Source organism: Physeter macrocephalus, chromosome 13, assembly GCF_002837175.3.
Source record: "Physeter macrocephalus isolate SW-GA chromosome 13, ASM283717v5, whole genome shotgun sequence".
Taxonomy (NCBI): Eukaryota; Metazoa; Chordata; class Mammalia; order Artiodactyla; family Physeteridae; genus Physeter; species Physeter macrocephalus.
In genome coordinates this window covers 27,307,833-27,320,056 of record NC_041226.1, presented here as the reverse complement: position 1 = coordinate 27,320,056, position 12,224 = coordinate 27,307,833, and positions in this window count along the sequence as shown.

The following is a 12,224-nucleotide window of genomic DNA, read 5'->3' as shown; positions in this document are numbered from 1 at the left end:
CTTTGTCCATTGCTTCATTTGCAAATATTTTCTCCCATTTTGAGGGTTGTCTTTTCATCTTGTTTATGGTTTCCTTTGCTGTGCAAAAGTTTTTAAGTTTCATTAGGTCCCATTTGTTCATTTGCAACTATTTTCTCTCATTCTGAGGGTTATCTTTTCGTCTTGTTTGTAGTTTCCTTTGCTTTGCAAAAGCTTTTAAGTTTCATTAGGTCCCGTTTGTTTATTTCTGTTTTAATTTCCATTACGCTAGGAGGTGGATCAAAAGAGATCTTGCTGTGATTTATGTCAGAGTGTTCTTCCCACGTTTTCCTCTAAGACTTTTATAGTGTCTTATCTTACATTTAGGTCTCTAATCCATTTTGAGTTTATTTTTGTGTATGGTATAAGGGAGTGTTCTAATTTCATTCTTTTATATGTAGCTGTCCAGTTTTTCCAGTACCACTTATTGAAGAGGCTGTCTTTTCTCCATTGTATATATTGGCTCCTTTATCAAAAATAAGGTGACCATATGTGTGTGGGTTTCTCTCTGGGCTTTCTGTCCTGTTCCATTGATCTATATTCTGGTTTTTGTGCCAGTATCATATTGTCTTGATTACTGTAGCTTTGTAGTATAGTCTGAAGTCAGGGAGTCTGATTCCTCCAGCTCTGTTTTTTTGCCCTCAAGATTGCTTTCGCTATTCGGGATCTTTTGTGTCTCCATATAAACTTTACGATTTTTTTGTTCTAGTTCTGTAAAAAATGCCATTGGTAATTTGATAGGGATTGCATTGAATCTGTAGATTGCTTTGGTAGTATAATCATTTTCACAGTGTTGATTCTTCCAACCTAAGAACATGGTATATCTCTCCATCTGTTTGTATCATCTTTGATTTCTTTCATCAATGTCTTATAGTTTTTTGAGTACAGCTCTTTTACCTCCTTTGGTAGGTTTATTCCTAGGTATTTTATTCTTTTCGTTGCAGTGGTGAATGGGATTGTTTCTTTAATTTCTCTTCCTGATCTTTTGTTGCTAATGTATAGGAATGCAAGAGATTTCTGTGCATTAATTTTTTTATCTGACAACTTTACCAAATTCATTGATTAGCTCTAGTAGCTTTCTGGTGGCATCTTTAGGATTCTCTATGTATAGTATCATGTCACCTGCAGACAGTGACAGTTTTACTTCTTCTTCTCCAATTTGTCTTCCTTTTATTTCTTTTTCTTCTCTGAGTGCCTTGGCTAGGATTTCCAAAACTATGTTGAATAATAGTGGTGAGAGTGGACAACCTTGTCTTGCTCCTGATCTTAGAGGAAATGCTTTCATTGATTGATTTGCATATATTGAAGAATCCTTGCATTCCTGAGATAAATCCCACTTGATCATGGTGTATGATCCTTTCAGTGTGCTGTTGGATTCTGTTTGCTAGTATTTTGTTGAGGATTTTTGCATCTATGTCCATCAGTGATATTGGTCTATAATTTTCCTTTTTTGTGATATCTTTGTCTTGTTTTGGTATCAGGGTGATGGTGGCCTCATAGAATGAATTTGGGAGAGCTCCTCCCTCTGCAATTTTTCAGAAGAGTTTGAGAAGGATAGGTGTTAGCTCTTCTCTAAATGTTTGGTAGAATTCCCCTGTGAAGCCATCTGGTCCTGGACTTTTGTTTGTTGGAAGATTTTTAATTACAGTTTCAATTTCTTTACTTGTGATAGTTCTGTTTATATTTTCTAATTCTTCCTGGTTCAGTCTTGGTAAATCGTACCTTCCCAAGAGTTGGTCCATTTCTTTGTGGTTATCCATTTTATGCTATACAGTTGTGTGTAATAGTCTCTTATAATCCTTTGTATTTCTGTGGTGTCAGTTGTAATTTCTCCTCTTTCATTTCTAATTTTACTGATTTGTGTCCTCTCTCTTTTTTTCTTGATGAGTCTGGCTAAAGGTTTATCAATTTTATTTATCTTCTCAAAGACCCAACTTTTAGTTTTATTGATCTTTTCTATTGTTTTCTTCATTTCTATTTTATTTATTTCTGCTCTGATCTTTATGATTTCTTCCCTTCTACTGACTTTGTGTTTTCTTTGTTCTTTCTCTAGTTACTTTAAGTGTAAGGTTAGATTGTTTATTTGAGATTATTCTTGTTTCTTGAGGTGAGATTAAATTGCTATAAACTTCCCTTTTAGAACTGCTTTTGTTGCATCCCATAGGTTTTGGGTCATTGTGTTTTTGTTGTCATTTTTTTCTAGGTATTTTTAAATTTCTTCTTTGATTTCTTCGGTGATCTCTTGGTTATTTAGGAGTGCACTGTTTAGCCTCCATGTATTTGTGTTTTTTACACTTTTTTTTCCTGTAATTGATTTCCAATCTCATAGCATTGTGGTCAGAAAAGATGCTTGATATGAGTTCAGTTTTCTTAAATTTTCTGAGGCTTGATTTGTGGTCCAAGATGTGATCTATCCTGAAGAATGTTCCATGTGAACTTGAGAAAAAAGTGTATTCTACCACTTTTGGGTGAAATGTCCTATAAATATCAATTAAATCTATCTGGTCTATTGTGTCATTTAAAGCTTGTGTTTCCTTATTTATTTTCCGTTTCCTTGGTGTAACTGGGATGTTAAAGTCCCCCACTATTATTGTGTTACTGTCAATTTCCCCTTTTATGGTTGTTAGCATTTGCCTACGTATTGAGGTGCTCCTTTATTGGGTACGTAAATGTTTATAATTGTTATATCTTCTTCTTGGACTGATCCCTTGATCATTATGTAGTGTCTCTCCTTGTCTCTTGTAGCAGTCTTTATTTTAAAGTCTATTTTATCTGATACAAGTATGGCTACTCCCGCTTTCTTTTGATTTCCATTTGCATGGAATATCTTTTTCCATCCTTTCACTTTCAGTCTGTATGTGTTCCTAAGACTGAAGTGGGTCTCTTGTAGACAGCATATATATGGGTCTTGTTTTTGTATCCATTCAGCCAGTCTGTGTCTTTTGGTTGGAGCATTTAATGCATTTACATTCAAGGTTATTATTGATATGTATGTTCCAATTACCAGTTTCTTAATGTTTTGTGTTTGTTTTTGTGGGTCTTTTTCTTCTCTTGTGTTTCCCACCTAGAGAAGTTCCAGTTACCATTACTAGTTACCATTCAAAATTAAATGACTCTACATGATTTACCCATAACCACTTCTACACCTCTTGTCCTCCTGCTTTCTTTCCCCACCCCCTCCACTCCAAATTTGTTTCTGCCTCAGGACCTTTGCACTGACCATGCTCTCTGACATGAAGTTTATTACCCCAGATGATAAAAAAGATCTCAACTCAAATGGTACCCTACTCTCCCTACCATGCCCAACTCTGTTTCCAGAATAGTATTTATCACTTTGATATTTTACCTACTTATTTCCTAAAATTATCTTATTTACTCAGTTGTTTATTATTTGTCTTCCCGCTACAGAATGTAAGCTCCATGAGAGCAGGGACTTTGTACATCTTATTTTCTGCCATATATACAGAACCTACATCTGTCACACTATGTGTTTAATAGCAATGTGTTGAGTGAATAAATTAATAATGAATCAAGATCACTAATAGTAACAAACACATTAAGGCTTTATTTTATTAAGGAACAGCATTACACAGCACTGTGAGGAAAGTATAAATTGGGTGGAATAGATACAAGGACTAGCACAGTTCAGGGGAGATGGGGAATCCCTAAGGGACAAATATATCAGAAAGCCCCCCTCCTACGTAGGCGGGCCATAGGAAAAGGGTGAATTTGGGGACAGGAGGCTTGGAGGAAGGGATTTGCTGGAACAAATATAAAGGGAGATGTGATGTATATAACATGTTGGGAGTCATATAAATCGACTGGAAGTTATAGGAGAGGGTTCAAGGAGGAAAAAAGAGGAAATGAGGGCAAAGCCTCTACCTTGGAAGGCCTTGAATGCAGGGTAAAAAAAATGACAGTGTCACTGAGGGTTATAATCTCTGACGATAACATTGCAAAAGAGCCAGAAAATGGTCATCACAATTATCAGAAAGTGTTACTTCTAGGCAATGAGGTGGGAAGAGGATCATAGGAGCCTGCTCAGGAAGCTTCTAGAGTTTCTGGAGCTATATATTTTTAAATATTTTTATGTGTATATGCTATATTTCAGAAGTAAAAAAAAAAGTTGTTAAAGGCAGTAAAACATGGAGGTCAGGAGGTAGGCACTGGTGTCAGACGATCTGGGCTTAAATCTCAGCTTTGCTTCTTATGAGTCCTGTGTTCTACTGTGTGTTACTTCGTTCCTCTGAGGCTGAGTTCTCTCCTTGGTAAAAATGGGGAAATTTACTATCAACTTCATGGGTTGTCATGAAAACTAAATGAAAGAATACAGGTAAATCATTTAAGAGATTGCTTGGCAGATAGCAAACACTCACCATTGGTAACTGTTTATATTAATTCTGAGGGCTTTTGTATCCCAAATTGCATTGATTTGAGTTGCCTGTCTTTAAAAGGAGGCACCATGTTATTGCTAGAAATGTTATTGCTAGAACACCGATACCCAGAGTTCTATGTTCATTCAGAACCTCCAGGCATGATGTCTGCTTTGTAATAAATTTCCTGGGTAATTACAGCCCAGCCATCCAGTGACTGGTCCATGGACTTGGATTGAAAATAATCAATATAGCCAAGGAGGTGATATGAAAAGTTTCTTCAGTCACAGGGTTAAGGAGTGGTTGAAATACTCTGACTGCAATCAACCAAGCATAAGGAGCTGAGAATCAGACCTTACTGAAAATCTTAGCAATGCAAAGGGAGGTCTTTCTTTTAGGAATGCATGAACCAGACAATGAATATTTGAGTGGATGGAAAAGTAAAGAGAGGAGTCATAAATGGCTTTAGGATTCAAGCTTTAGTGGCTGCAAAGTTGATGAAAAAGTTGAATTATTCCAGAGGAAGGTATCAGTACCTTTTCAGCAGTAACATGGAAACTCCACCCATCCAGGGTGGCATATTTGACATAGAAATAAGTCCTGTTATAATCAGAAGTGAGCTCCCTACTCATGCTCAACTGAGCCTTTTCAACAATTATTTTTGCATCATTTTATGTGTGTCTACAAGTGGGCAAGAGGAGACCATACATGCTTATCTCCTGTAGGTTCACAACCTATTTAGAAAGGATATTGATCTGAGCAAAGTGGTAACCAAGAATTCCAAGAGTGGAGACCCGGATGGGGGCCAAAAAAAAAAGTGTTTAGGGTTTGTTAGGACTGTAGCGCAGAGACACAGATTCAAGAAGCACTTGAATTGTTCCACTGGATGACAAAATGGTGGGTGGGTTGGGGGAGCAGAGTTTATAAAGGCAAAAAACTGCAAGGCTACATTGCAGTTGAGAATTAGGACTGGAGCTACCGAGAAGTAAGGGTGCTGTTAAGCAAGTATTAGCTGCGATTCAAAAAGATTACATAACTGTGAAGGGAGGGAACTTTGAGACTACAAGGCTGCAGCCAGCAGCCGCTGGCAGATATCATTTTGAAAACAGCCGGTGGTGTCCTTGGGTTTGATACAGTTCAGGAAGTTCAAGTTTTCAGTGATACAGGAAGTATCTGAAACCACATCCACAATGGCTATCTCTTTTGGATACATGAATCATAGCTCTCCATTTTGATTTTTTTTTTTAACAACTTTATTGGAGTATAATTGCTTTACAATGTTGTGTTAGTTTCTGCTTTATAACAAAGTGAATCAGCTATACATAAACATATGTATATGTATCTCCTCCCTCTTGTGCCTCCCTCCCGCCCTCCGTATCCCACCCTTCTAGGTGGTCACAAAGCACGGAGCTGATCACCCTGTGCTCTGCGGCCGCCTCCCACTAGCTATCTATTTTACATTTGGTAGTGTATATATGTCAATGCTACTCTCTCACTTAAATGCTCTTAAATATGTCATCAAAACAGGGTGGCGGTAAAGAGTAGGAGAACACTTTACCCAGGTTTCCTGCTGCCCCTGGGCTCCTCTTGAGTAAAGCTGATGCTGGTCTGTGTGGGTATGACCCTGCCAGAGTTGAGAAAGATGAGGAATTCTTGCTATGCCACACCTCTTTTACACTTGGGCTTACATCTTCCTTCCAGAAGAACTTACAATAATTATTTATGAATTTCTTTTTTAAATTAATTAATTTATCTATTATTTATTTTTGGCTGCACTGGGTCTTTGTTGCTGGGCGCGGCTTTCTCTAGTTGCAGCGAGCAGGCTGTGCTCTTCATTGCGGTCCGCAGGTTTCTCATTGTGGTGGCTTCTCTTGTTGCAGAGTTCGGGCTCTAGGCTCGCGGGCTCAGTAGTTGTGGCTCATGGGCCCTAGAGCTCAGGCTTAGTAGTTGTGGCACACGGGCTTAGTTGCTCCATGGCGTGTGGGATCTTCCCGGACCAGAGCTCGAACCCGTGTCCCCTGCATTGGCAGGCGGATTCTTAACCACTGTGCCACCTATTTATGAATTTCTGATTGTATTAGTTTCCTGTTGTAGCTCTAATAAATTACCATAAACTTAGCGGTTTATAACAACAGAAATTATTATCTTATAGTTCTGTAGGTTAGAAATATGACACAAGTCACACTGGGCTAAGATCAAGGTGGCAGCTGGGCTGCTGTGTTCCTTTCTGGAGACTGCAGTGAAGAAGCCCTTTCCTTGCATTTTTCAACTTCTAGATACTTCCTGCCCTCCTTGGTTGATGGCACCCTTCATTTTCAAAGTACGTCACTTCAATCTCTGCTTCTGGTGTCACATCTTTACAGATTCTGACCTTCACGTTTTCCTTTTAAAGGATCTTTGTGATTACATTGGAGTCACCCAAGATAATCCAGGTAATCTTCCTATCTCAAGATCCTTAACCTGGTCACGGGCAAGTTCTTTTGCCAAGCCATATTCATAGGTCACGTCCTTTTGCCAAGCCATATTCATAGGTTACGGGGATTAGGACATGGCATCTTTGAGGAAGGAGAGGGGGCGTTGTTCACCCACCACAGTGATTAAGGAGCTGTTTACAAGTTTGGGGCTCTCTTGATCCTTGAACCCAACTGTACTCCAGGAAGAGCACATCTTTATCTGTTAGTCCCCCCCGGAACAATATCTTAGACTCCAAGTTGTATGGGCTTGAGAAAACCAGAGCCCTAACAACCACCAAATGGGTGTTTCAGCTAGGATATCCACGTCTTTAAAGGAGGGAGGCAAATGTTTTTGATAATTACTGACTAACTTCCATGCACCACTAACTTCCATGTAAGTTTCTTGTGTCTCCAGCAGAGCCTAGTATATATTCTCGTACATAGTAGGTATATAGTCATTTTAATATTTATCGAAAGAGTGAACTAGCCTGTTATAAAAACAGGTGTAATTTCACATGCCAGTATTTTTGCATGGCAGCATGAAATTAATTACAAAATGAAAGGGCTTTAGTCAGACAGAAGGGACATAAACACAGTCATTACTGGAAAAATGGAAATTTCAACTTAGTCCACCAAAGGGCTTAGAAAACAAAACAAAAACAATCAGATGAAACCATCCATTTTTAAGTTCCCACCCTTTAACATATGGGTGACAAATGATAACATGTTATATATTTACTTGAATGATTGATAATAATAAGTGAAGGTAAAATATTTTAAGGCACATCGACCCACTTTCCTGCAACAGTAAATGTAGTCTGTGTGAAAGTGGATGTATTAACTCAATGTTATTCAAACAACAGGTTTTATCTTTTGTTTGCCACTTCTTCCAGCTCTTCCAAAAAATAAACTTGGCAATTGTGACTTGTTCATTTTGCTTCATCTTCTTATAAAAATAAAATCCTATTCATAATCTCTGCATCCTACAAATCAGTTGTAAATCTGAGGTAGCCAGGAGAAAACTCATTTCCACCCACACGCTTTAAACGTGTTTTTTTTTTCCCCACAAATTAACCATAATAACCATAATAATAATAATAATACACAAAAGTTCAAGTTTTTCTTAACCCCTCCATCTCCGGCTAGATGAAAGCAGCAGCCCTCGTCCCCACCACCACCATTTCTGGATCTTAAAACCTCTTAGTTCTGTATTCTCTTCTTCTTTTTGGAATTTTATTATTTTATTTATACCACAGGTTCTTATTGGTTATCTATTTTATACACAACAGTGTATACATGTCAATCCCAATCTCCCAATTCATCACACCACACCCCCCGCTTTCCCCCCTTGGTGTACATACATTTGTTCTCTACATCTGTGTCTCTATTTCTGCCTTGCAAACCGGTAAAACTCATTTTCTTAAGCACTTTTAAAATTAATAGTCTGAAATACATTCTCTTTATGAATGTGAGAGAATAGAATAGAAAAACAAATGCTTATTTGTTCTCTCTGATGAAAATGTCTAATGTTAGGAGAAGAAACTTTGGTTTCCACAGAAAATATTGGCTTCCCCATTAGCCATCTGCTAGATGGTGGGAATGTTCTGTGTGGCTTTCTCAGCTGGAACATTTGGAAAATGAATACATTGTTGCAAGAACTTACATGGTTGGCCATAATGTTTGTGATAATGTTGTTGACTTACCAGATGTCCTGGAAATTCCTGGGGTGGGAGTATTTCCAGTCTTTCCAAACCCATCGGTTATGTGACAGAATAGTGTTTGGTATATATGACTCTACCTCTTTCTCATGGTTACTGTGGAATTTTTCATTCAGTCATTCTGTGGAGTAAAACAAGATGGAAATAGATATCATTGAACTGCTCATGTTATTCCAAACTCTACCCTGATACACAGTGCATAACAGATCTATTATTTGCCATTCTGCAAAATAATTCCTTCTCCAACCCCAACTATATACATCTCTCCTCATGTAAGATTAAATAGCATGACCTTCATTATACTCATCTCCAGCTGGTAGAAAAGCAACCAAGTCTAACAGTTGAGTGCTTTTCTCACTCATTATGCCTAAGGAGTTTGCTTGAAATGTGAATAACCTGTTTTCAGTGCAGGCTTTCCCTTTTGAAATTAGATTAATGAAGTGATGAATAAAGTGAAAAGTCCTTTACACTTTGGCATGAAAATAGCTTAGACGCCTTCTCTTGCAAATGGAATTATCTCTTACAGGTCTGCTTCTCTACCTGTTTGCCTTTCATTTCAAAGCAACAGAATCCTCTGAGCAGAGGGAGGACTTGTTCTAAATGGGAGTCCATTTAATACTCCATAGAATTCGGACTGCCATACTCACTGTGTATGGCAATGTTTACTTATCGAACTATACGACATGATTCCTTTTTATCTTCTACTTCTATCAAAAGGAGATCCCATAAGAGTGTCTGTCTCCAAAGATCTTAGAGTACAGCTTAACTTATATTTGAGTATCCTATTCTATCTGATCTTATGCCACTTGTCTTTACGAGTATCCACCGACTGCCCATCCTCCATCATGGGGCTCTGCCGTCAGCCCACACAATCCCTGCAGAGATGACCATGTCCCAGTGGTCCCTTCAGCTCTAAGCAATTCTGTGGCCTAGAGACATGGGAATATCTGATGAGCTGTCTATCGCATTCCTCTTAGATGGGCCCCACAGCCATCTCTTCACTGGGCTTTTCCATTTGGGGTGTCACCATGAAGAAAGTGGGCTTAATCATCTTTGCCCCCAGGTCTCATGCACCCTTCTTGTGTTGTCCTGCCTTCCCACCACTCTTCTTGCAAGCTAAGCCCAGGTCCCTGTCTCCTGGGCACACTGAGGTCTCTCTTCTCACTGTCCCTCTTTCCTCTTCATTCCCCTTCGTTCCACCTGGAGGAATTCCATAAACTGGAAGGTATTCTCTCTATCAGAATGATAACAAATGGAAATTATAATGGAGTAATCATAGTCCAGGCATACAAAACTGGGCAGCCATTGAGCATCTGGTCTCAGACACATCCCTGCCCCACCGAGCACTTGAATTTTCTCTGAACTGTATCAAACTCAAGGACACCACCACCTGTTTTCAAAACAAAATCTGCTAGCAGCTGCTAGCTGCACCCCTGTAGTTTCAGAGTTCTCCGCCTTTGCAACTACAGAATAATTTTGAACCTCAACCAACCTTTGCCTTACAAGTGCCCTTACCCCTTATGGGTTGCAATCCTAATTCTTGACAATTTATGTAACCCTGCAGTGTTTTGCCTTTATAAGCCTCTCCCATTTTGTCATCTGGCAGAACACAATTCAAGTGCTTCTTTAATCTGTGTCCCCCAGGCTGCAGTCCTAACAACCCCAAATACACGCATTTTTATTTCAACCAGGTCTCCTTTCTTGGAATTCTTGGTTAACAAGAACAATCTCCTTGAAGGGACTGGTTTTGAGGAAACTAAACTTGTGTATGGCTTTTTGTTGTCGTCCTGTCCCTGTTCTGCTTTTCCCCTGAGGCAATAGGGTAATGAAGGAGAGGAAAATGGAACATGAGGAGGAGATATGGGAACATATGTATATGTATAACTGATTCACTTTGTTGCAAAGCAGAAACTAACACACCACTGTAAAGCAATTCTATTCCAATAGAGATGTTAAATAAATAAATAAATAAATAAATAAAAACATCTGCTAATCTCGCAAAACAATCATGCCACTACCTAACTAGAAACTGAAAAGAGGAATAAATGGAAGAGAAGGCCAGAATGTAGGATGGAGGATTGACAACTTGATCAGCAATTTTCTGATAGTCAAAGAACTTGGCTCCCGCTGTCTTTTTTAGAGGCTGGTATCCACACAGTACACCTCCACGTTCACGGTCTCCACTGCCCGATGTGCAGGTCAATCTAGGCCTCATATTTCCAAGTTTGAATTTGATAAGAATTACAAGAGTTATTCAATCTCTGATTAAATGAATGGATAAATACAAATTGGTAGCAGAAAAAAATATTGACCACTATATAGTCCTTCAACACCATATGTGGTTCTGATGGAAAGTTGGTTTTTGCTGTTGTTGTTGTTGTTGTTATTAACAAGAGTCTTCTACTTTGGGAATATCCCTATAAGAAAAATAAAACATGAAAATATATGTTCTGCCCCACCCCAGACTAACTGGATCAGATGGGTCCCAATCATAGGTGTTTTCAAAGCTCCCTGAGTGATACTAACCCTGGAGGTTGAAAACCACCATTTCTGCTTACTACTCCTGTTTACACAGGTAGGTTGTCATCTAACCAAGGTGCATCATCGTAAGTTAAAAAGCAACCGTTTATCTGTAGATCCATCCTTGTTGCTGCAAATGACATTATTTCATTCTTTTTTATGGCTGAGTAATATTCCATTATATATATATATATATATATCACATCTTCTTTATCCATTCATCTGTCAATGGACCTTAGGATCTAGAGATTATCGTACTAAGTAAGTCAGACAGAGAAAGACAAATATCATATGCTATCACTTATATGTGGAATCTAAAAAAATGATACAAATTAACTTATTTACAAAACAGAAATAGACTCACAGGCTTAGAAAACAAACTTATGGTTTCCAAAGGGGAAAGGTGGGGGAGGGATAAATTAGGAGGTTGGGATTAACATACACACACTACTATATATAAAATAGATAATCAGCAAGGACCTACTGTATGGCACCGGGAACTCTACTCAACACTCTATAATAACCTATATGGGAAAAGAATCTGAAAAAGAGTAGATATATGTATATGTATAACTAAATTACTTTGCTGTACACCTGAAACTAACACAACATTGTTCAACTATACTCCAATATAAAATTAAAATTTTTAAAAATAAATAAAAATAATGGTGATAACCTCCAAAAAAAAAAAGCAACTGTTTAAAACTACTTCTCTGGCCCCTTTGTTATATATTCCTTCCACCACACCCTCACTAATTCCCAACACTTCAAAAACAACTTTGGGAATTCCCTGGCAGCCCAGTGGTTAGGGCTCCATGCTTCCACTGCAGGGGGCATGCCTTCGGTCCCTGATCCCAGAACTAAGATCCCACATGCCACACACTGCGGCCAAATAAATAAATAAATAAACATTAAAAAAAAATATCTTAGAGTGTCCAAAAAGAATTCTGCTCCAGTTTATTTCAGTGTTGAAGAGAACACATTAGAAGAGCCTCCAATACACAAGTATGTCTCACTTCAAAAGCTATAACATTTGTTCCTATTTCCCCAAAGAATGACTCCAGGGGCCCCCAAGCACACCCAAGCACATGTTTTTTTTTTTGTTTGTTTTTGTTTTTTTTTGTGGTATGCGGGCCTCCCTC